This window comes from Bison bison, unplaced genomic scaffold (genome assembly GCF_000754665.1).
Source record: "Bison bison bison isolate TAMUID 2011002044 unplaced genomic scaffold, Bison_UMD1.0 scf7180017864527, whole genome shotgun sequence".
Classification (NCBI taxonomy): domain Eukaryota; kingdom Metazoa; phylum Chordata; class Mammalia; order Artiodactyla; family Bovidae; genus Bison; species Bison bison.
Genome location: NW_011495078.1, coordinates 3,234,193 through 3,239,840, shown reverse-complemented (window position 1 = coordinate 3,239,840; position 5,648 = coordinate 3,234,193). Strand labels below are relative to the sequence as shown.

Sequence of the window (5,648 nt, the reverse complement as noted above, 5' to 3'; positions counted from 1 at the left end):
TAAAAAAAAAAAAACAAAAAAAAACACATCTTTCCAGAGATATCATTTTAGCCAGAAAAAGGCGTGTTTCATCTTTGAGCATATGCAGTACTTAGAACACATCTTGGGCTTCCCTGGTAAAGGATCCACCTGTAATGCAGACCTGGGTTCGATCCCTGAGTTGGGAAGATCCCCTGGAGAAGGAAATGGCAACCCACTCCAGTATTCTTGCCTGGAGAATCCCAGGGACAGAGGAGCCTGGCAGGCTGCAGTCCATGGGGTTGCAAAGAGTCGGGCATGACTGAGCGACTTCACTCGGTGACCAGTGCATTCCTTGGCAGAGTATGCGGCTCGTAACAGGTGCCCAAAGAATATTTGCTGAATAGAATTAAATTTTAAGGGCTTTTGAGATTGAAACTTCCATGAAAGAATTTTCTTTGAGAAAGAAGAGAGGAACATTCAACAAACGATTTCAGGAGATTGCATCTAAGTGTTTTTTTTAAGCGTTAGCTTAATATATATCCTTTGTATTTTTCTAAGGCAGTGATTCTACAATTTTATGAGAGTCAGCTAAGAGTCTTTACAATGTTTAACCAGATTCCTGCAGTTACTGAATGAGCTCTTTTTTTGTTTCTAGGACCATGAGGGATAGAATCTCAATATTGTTCTTGAAACTAGGAGGAACAACCCATTTTGAAAAGAGGAATATTTATTTCATCACTTTTCCTAGATTCTACTTTGCATTTCTTAATTGTTAGCTTCTTCTCTGTTACTGCAACTTCACCCTAGCCCTCTTAGATAGAGACCCCAGAAGGAAAGGGCCAGTGATGTGGTTCTTTCGCCCACACTTTCGTCAGTGGTGGTCACATCTGTTACTATTCCATCATCGTCTTCTGTGAGTAGACTGAGGAGAGTTTTCATGAATCCTTGATGTAGAAAGAGCACTTAATGATGAGTATGGGCGCCGTAAAATTTTTCAGTAACTGTGGTAGGCCGTGAGTTTGAGTAAGCTCCGGGAGTTGGTGATGGACAGGGAAGCCTGGCGTGCTGCAGTCCATGGGGTCGCAGAGTCGGATACGACTGAGTGACTGAACTAACTGAACTGTGCTAGAACTTGCTGGGAATTTAGCTTGTAGATCAGGAGGAAGGGGAAGTTGAAAGTCATCAGAGACACATTTCACAAGAGACATGAGACAGATGGAGTGTCTAACACAGTTTTAGCTTTCAACCCCAAGAGAACCCAGAGTTTTATGCATCATAAAGGAAACAGACCCAGTTTCCCGCATGGCCAGTACTGTCCTGCCAGTCAGGCAGAAGGTCCCGACAGAAAAGAAGCTGACCCCAGCTGAGGAATGGACAACCAGGGGGGCGCCAAGTCTGGCCCGGGGGAGTTGGTGACATCTGGTCCACACCTCCTTTGGGTGTTTCGCCTCCACTCCCCTTCTGGGTCTCCTGAGTTGCACGACTGTTTCCTTCTGTTTATGGAGAGTTCCTCCAGGAAAATAAGTTATCTTCCCAGACTTCTCCATCTCAGTCAATGCCAACTTCATCCTCAGTCTCCTCGGTCAAGATACTTGGGGTCATCCTCTCTTTCCTTCTCGTCCACATCAATGCGTGGCAGAGCCTATTGGATCTGCCTCAAATATGGACCGAGTTATCAGTTCCCATCGTTTGGAAGAGCCACGTCCTGGGAGGCTCTCCCCAGCCCCCTGCTCATTCCCTCTGCCTGCTCTCTGCCTCACAGCTTTTATGATTCTTCAAGTGTCCACTGATGTGGCTCATCTGCCCACCGAGTCCCAGATGAAGCCCTTCACGTCACCCGTGGGGGTCCTCGTCCCCCCGTGTGGTTACCTCTGGGTCCATCTCCTCCGTATACCCTCCCACGTGCTCCAGCCGCCCCGCCCCCTTGGTTCTCTGAGCATGCGCACACGACCTGCCCCAGGCTGCCGGACCCCACACGTCCAGTGTGGATCCTGTTTACCTGAAAGGGCCTTGCCCCTTCCCGATGGGCAGGAATCTGCTCACCCTGAAACCTCCCCTGCTTCATTTTTCTCCATCTCTCTTGGATCTGACCTCCTTCCTCATTTACATTTCTATTCTCTGTCTCCATCATGGAACAGAAGGGCTTTTGTCCGTTTTGCTTCCTGCTGTGTTCCTGGAATCTATTGTGTGCTCTCAGACGATAAAGTCCACCTGCAATGCAGGAGACCCGGGTTCGATCCCTGGGTCGAGAAGATCCCCTGGAGAAGGAAATGGCAACCCACTCCCCCCGTATTCTTGCCTGGAGAATTCTCTGGACAGAGGAGCCTGGCGGGCTACAGCCCATGGGGTTGCAAAAAGTCACACATGACTGAGCGACTAACACACTTGTTTTGTTTCCCGCTGCGTTCCCGGGATCTGTTTTGTGCTGAGTCAGTTTTGGTTGGTTGATTAAATGATCCCGAATGAATGAAACAGAGGATGCGATTCTGGACATGGAACCAGATACCAGTCACGTCTCTCATCCCAGATGGGGCTGAGACAGGAGGGGGTCAGCTGGAAGAGTGAACATTGACTTCTTATGGTTGGCTGGTCTCTCTGGGGCCCAGAGCAGGTGTCAGCCTAGGTGGATGGAGGTGACCACCTCCTGGACCAGAGGCCAGGGATGTGTGGGAACAAGGGAGGAGAAGCCCCTTCTCCAGACCCCCCACCCCCTGTGCTCAGGACCATGTGTGGCTCTGCGGTGGTCATCACTATTCGGTCTGGGATGGAAGTCTCCCAGAGGCCAAGCTTCAGTGCAGGGGTGGACCCGTGACTGCATCTAGAGGTGACACTCAGATTCCAGAGACAAGATGTTTTTAATTACATTAAAATAGAGTACCTCACCCTGTCTAAGATGACGCTTTTGTCTTTTCGGTTGAAATGTCAGAATTATACCACTTTAAGTGTCAAAAGAATGATATAAAACTAGAAGAGAAAGGCACCGCGTGTTAAGACTTTTGTTCTGACTTGTTAATACTGTATTCAGATACTTGAATTATGTCAATTCCATTCTCCGTGATAATTAGCAGAGTTCCAGAATGAGACAATTATAAAAGAATAAAGAGATAATGTGAGTGATTTCATTTCATTGTGTAACCGGCTAAGTGGTGGAAATGCGCTGATTTTCCTGAGTGTTTGAATGAGTCTGTATTTCATTAGGAGCTTAGTTTACTGCCAGAGGAAGGCCCAGTCACCCAGAGGTCAGAGAAGCAAGGAGTCCTGTCTCTGAGAGTGCCATCCGCTGGGGCCCCCGGGGGTTTGGCCGTTTGAGACGTTTGTGCCCAGTTTCGTCGTCCCTTTTACTCTGGAACCGCCTGGGGCCGGGGAGGCTTCCTCCATGCCTCGAACAACCGACGCTGGTGGAGACACCGGCTCCGGAGTCAGGCCGCCCCAGTGCAGCCCGGCTCAGCCCCTTTCACGTCTGTGTGAGGTCTCTCGGGGGGGCTTTGAACCACAGAAACGAACTCTCTCACAGTCCCGGAGACGCCAGCGGGGCCCCAGCCCTCTGAGGCCCTTCCTTGCCTCCTTAGCTTTGGGGGTGGCCCCCAGTCCTTTGAGCTGCATCACCCCACTCCCGCCTCCCTCGCCAAGTGGTGTCCTCCCTGTGGCTCTGTCTTCACACAGCATTTCTGCCTCTTGTCAGGACACCAGTCCTGTGGGATTCGGGCCCTGCCTGCTGACGTCATTCTAACTGCATTGCTTCATTCAAGCCTTTATTTCCAAATCAGGTCACATCTGTGTATCCCCTGTGCTGTGCTTGGTCATCAGTGGTCTCTGACTCTTTGCAACCAGCCCGCCAGGCTCCTCTGTCCATGGGATTCCCCAGGCCAGAATGCTGGAGTGGGTTGCCATTTCCTTCTCCAGGGGATCTTCCTGACCCAGGAACTGGACCCGTGTCTCCTGTGTCTCCTGCATTGCAGGTAGACTCTTTACCCACTGAGCCGTCTATCTATTCCGGGCAGCGGAGGGTCGGTGGGGGGGACACAATTCAACATCATCCATGTCAACTTGGGCAAGGGATTTCATTTCTGTGACCATCAGCTTCTCACTGTCGAAAGAGGGTAGTCATCCACACGTGCTGCACCTTCAAGGAGCGTGGGAAGCAGCAGGTGAAAATTCCTGGCACTTGTTCGGTGCCCGAGAAATGTTCTTCCCTGTCCTCCACTCCTCCAGCCCAGCTTCTTGGCCTCCCATCCTTGATCGGGTTGCTCACAAAGCTCCTGTGGATTTTTCCATACCACCTCATGGGAAAACCTCAAAGAACTTTCTGGCCAACCCACGAGTTACTTTCTCCACACATAGACAATTCTGTAGACACCATGCAATGTACAGAGACAACCCAGTGCCCTGGGGAAGATCACACTCTTCAGGGACAGATAAAAAGTAAATTCACCTTTACAGCACAACACAGAATTTGTGTCACATCCTGAGAAGCACGCAGGTGCAGTACCGAGAGGGGGGAGAATTCCTGCTCGGTGTCTTGCCAAGGACCTCACAGCAAATCGCTGCAAAGCTGAAACCTGAATCTGGGTTTAGGTCCCCAGTCCAGTTTCTTTCCTATTCAGAAACATTATACAATTATGTTAGGTATCACCTTTGAACCCCTCGAACGTGGTAACGCATCATCCCTTTTTGCCCACTGATGCCCTCAGGTCATATGCCAGCATCTCTGGGGAATGCCCATCACCTTCAGGTGGTCCCTCCACTGCCCCCTGCAGCTTCCTCCTGCTTCCCAAGCCCCCACACACAACCTCTGTTATCCCTGCTTCCTCTGCTCTGTGCCAGCCTGGAAAGACTCTCTTCTGCAGCAACCACAATAAGACCAGCTTAAAAAATAAATACAGCAGATACCAAGTCTAGTGCCTACTGGGTAGGAAAGCATATTCTTGCCTCTTATCAAAAAAAAAATAATAATCACTGAATATCATCCACAGATCGTCTTAGACCATTCGGTGTGATCAAAACAATGAGCGAGAGCTTTCAGAGCCTCGCCTCTGGCGCTCCAAATGCATGTTCAGTCTCTGCTGCTATTTTTACTCCCTTCTGTACCCTGAGTTAATACATGAGGAAAATCTAGGGTTGAGAGGGAAGGGATGTTGCTGATGCTGCCATATTTATTTTGCCTGACTCATGGCTAGCAGGACGATGACGATGCTCAATCCAGGGCAGATAAAATGGTGAGTTGTGGGGGACAGCGCTAAAAGGATTTTAGAGAGGAAACAAAAGTCTGCTGTTGAAAAGGTCACACTGGTGTATCTTCTCAGGGTTTATGCTGTGCCCCAGATCCATAGTTCCTGCTGCACTGCCCCCAACCCCCGACCCCACACAATGGACACCTCATTTCTCTTCTGTACTTGCAGAAATGAAGAAGTGGTGTGGCTGCCAGTGGGGCTTCCCAGGTGGCTCTAGGGGTAAAGAATCCACCTGCCAATGCAGGAGAGACATGGGTTCAACCCCTGGGGCAGGAAGATCCCCTGGAGGAGGAAATGGCCATCCACTCCAGTATCCTTGCCTGGAGAATCCGCAGAGGAGCCTGGTGGGCTACAGTCCACGGGGTAGCGAAGCATCAGACACGACTGGGTGACCGAGCATGCCCACGTGACCGCCAGCAGGACACATCCAGCCCTGTCAGTGCTCGGGTGGGAGGG

The 5,648-nt window shown here is 50.3% G+C and overlaps 1 protein-coding gene across 1 annotated transcript in view; it reads left to right on the top strand.

Moving 5' to 3' along the window:
* The window catches only part of MYO16 (myosin XVI), a 322,068-nt gene that overhangs the window by 286,816 nt on the left and 29,604 nt on the right, over window positions 1-5,648 (top strand). The window lies entirely within an intron of this gene.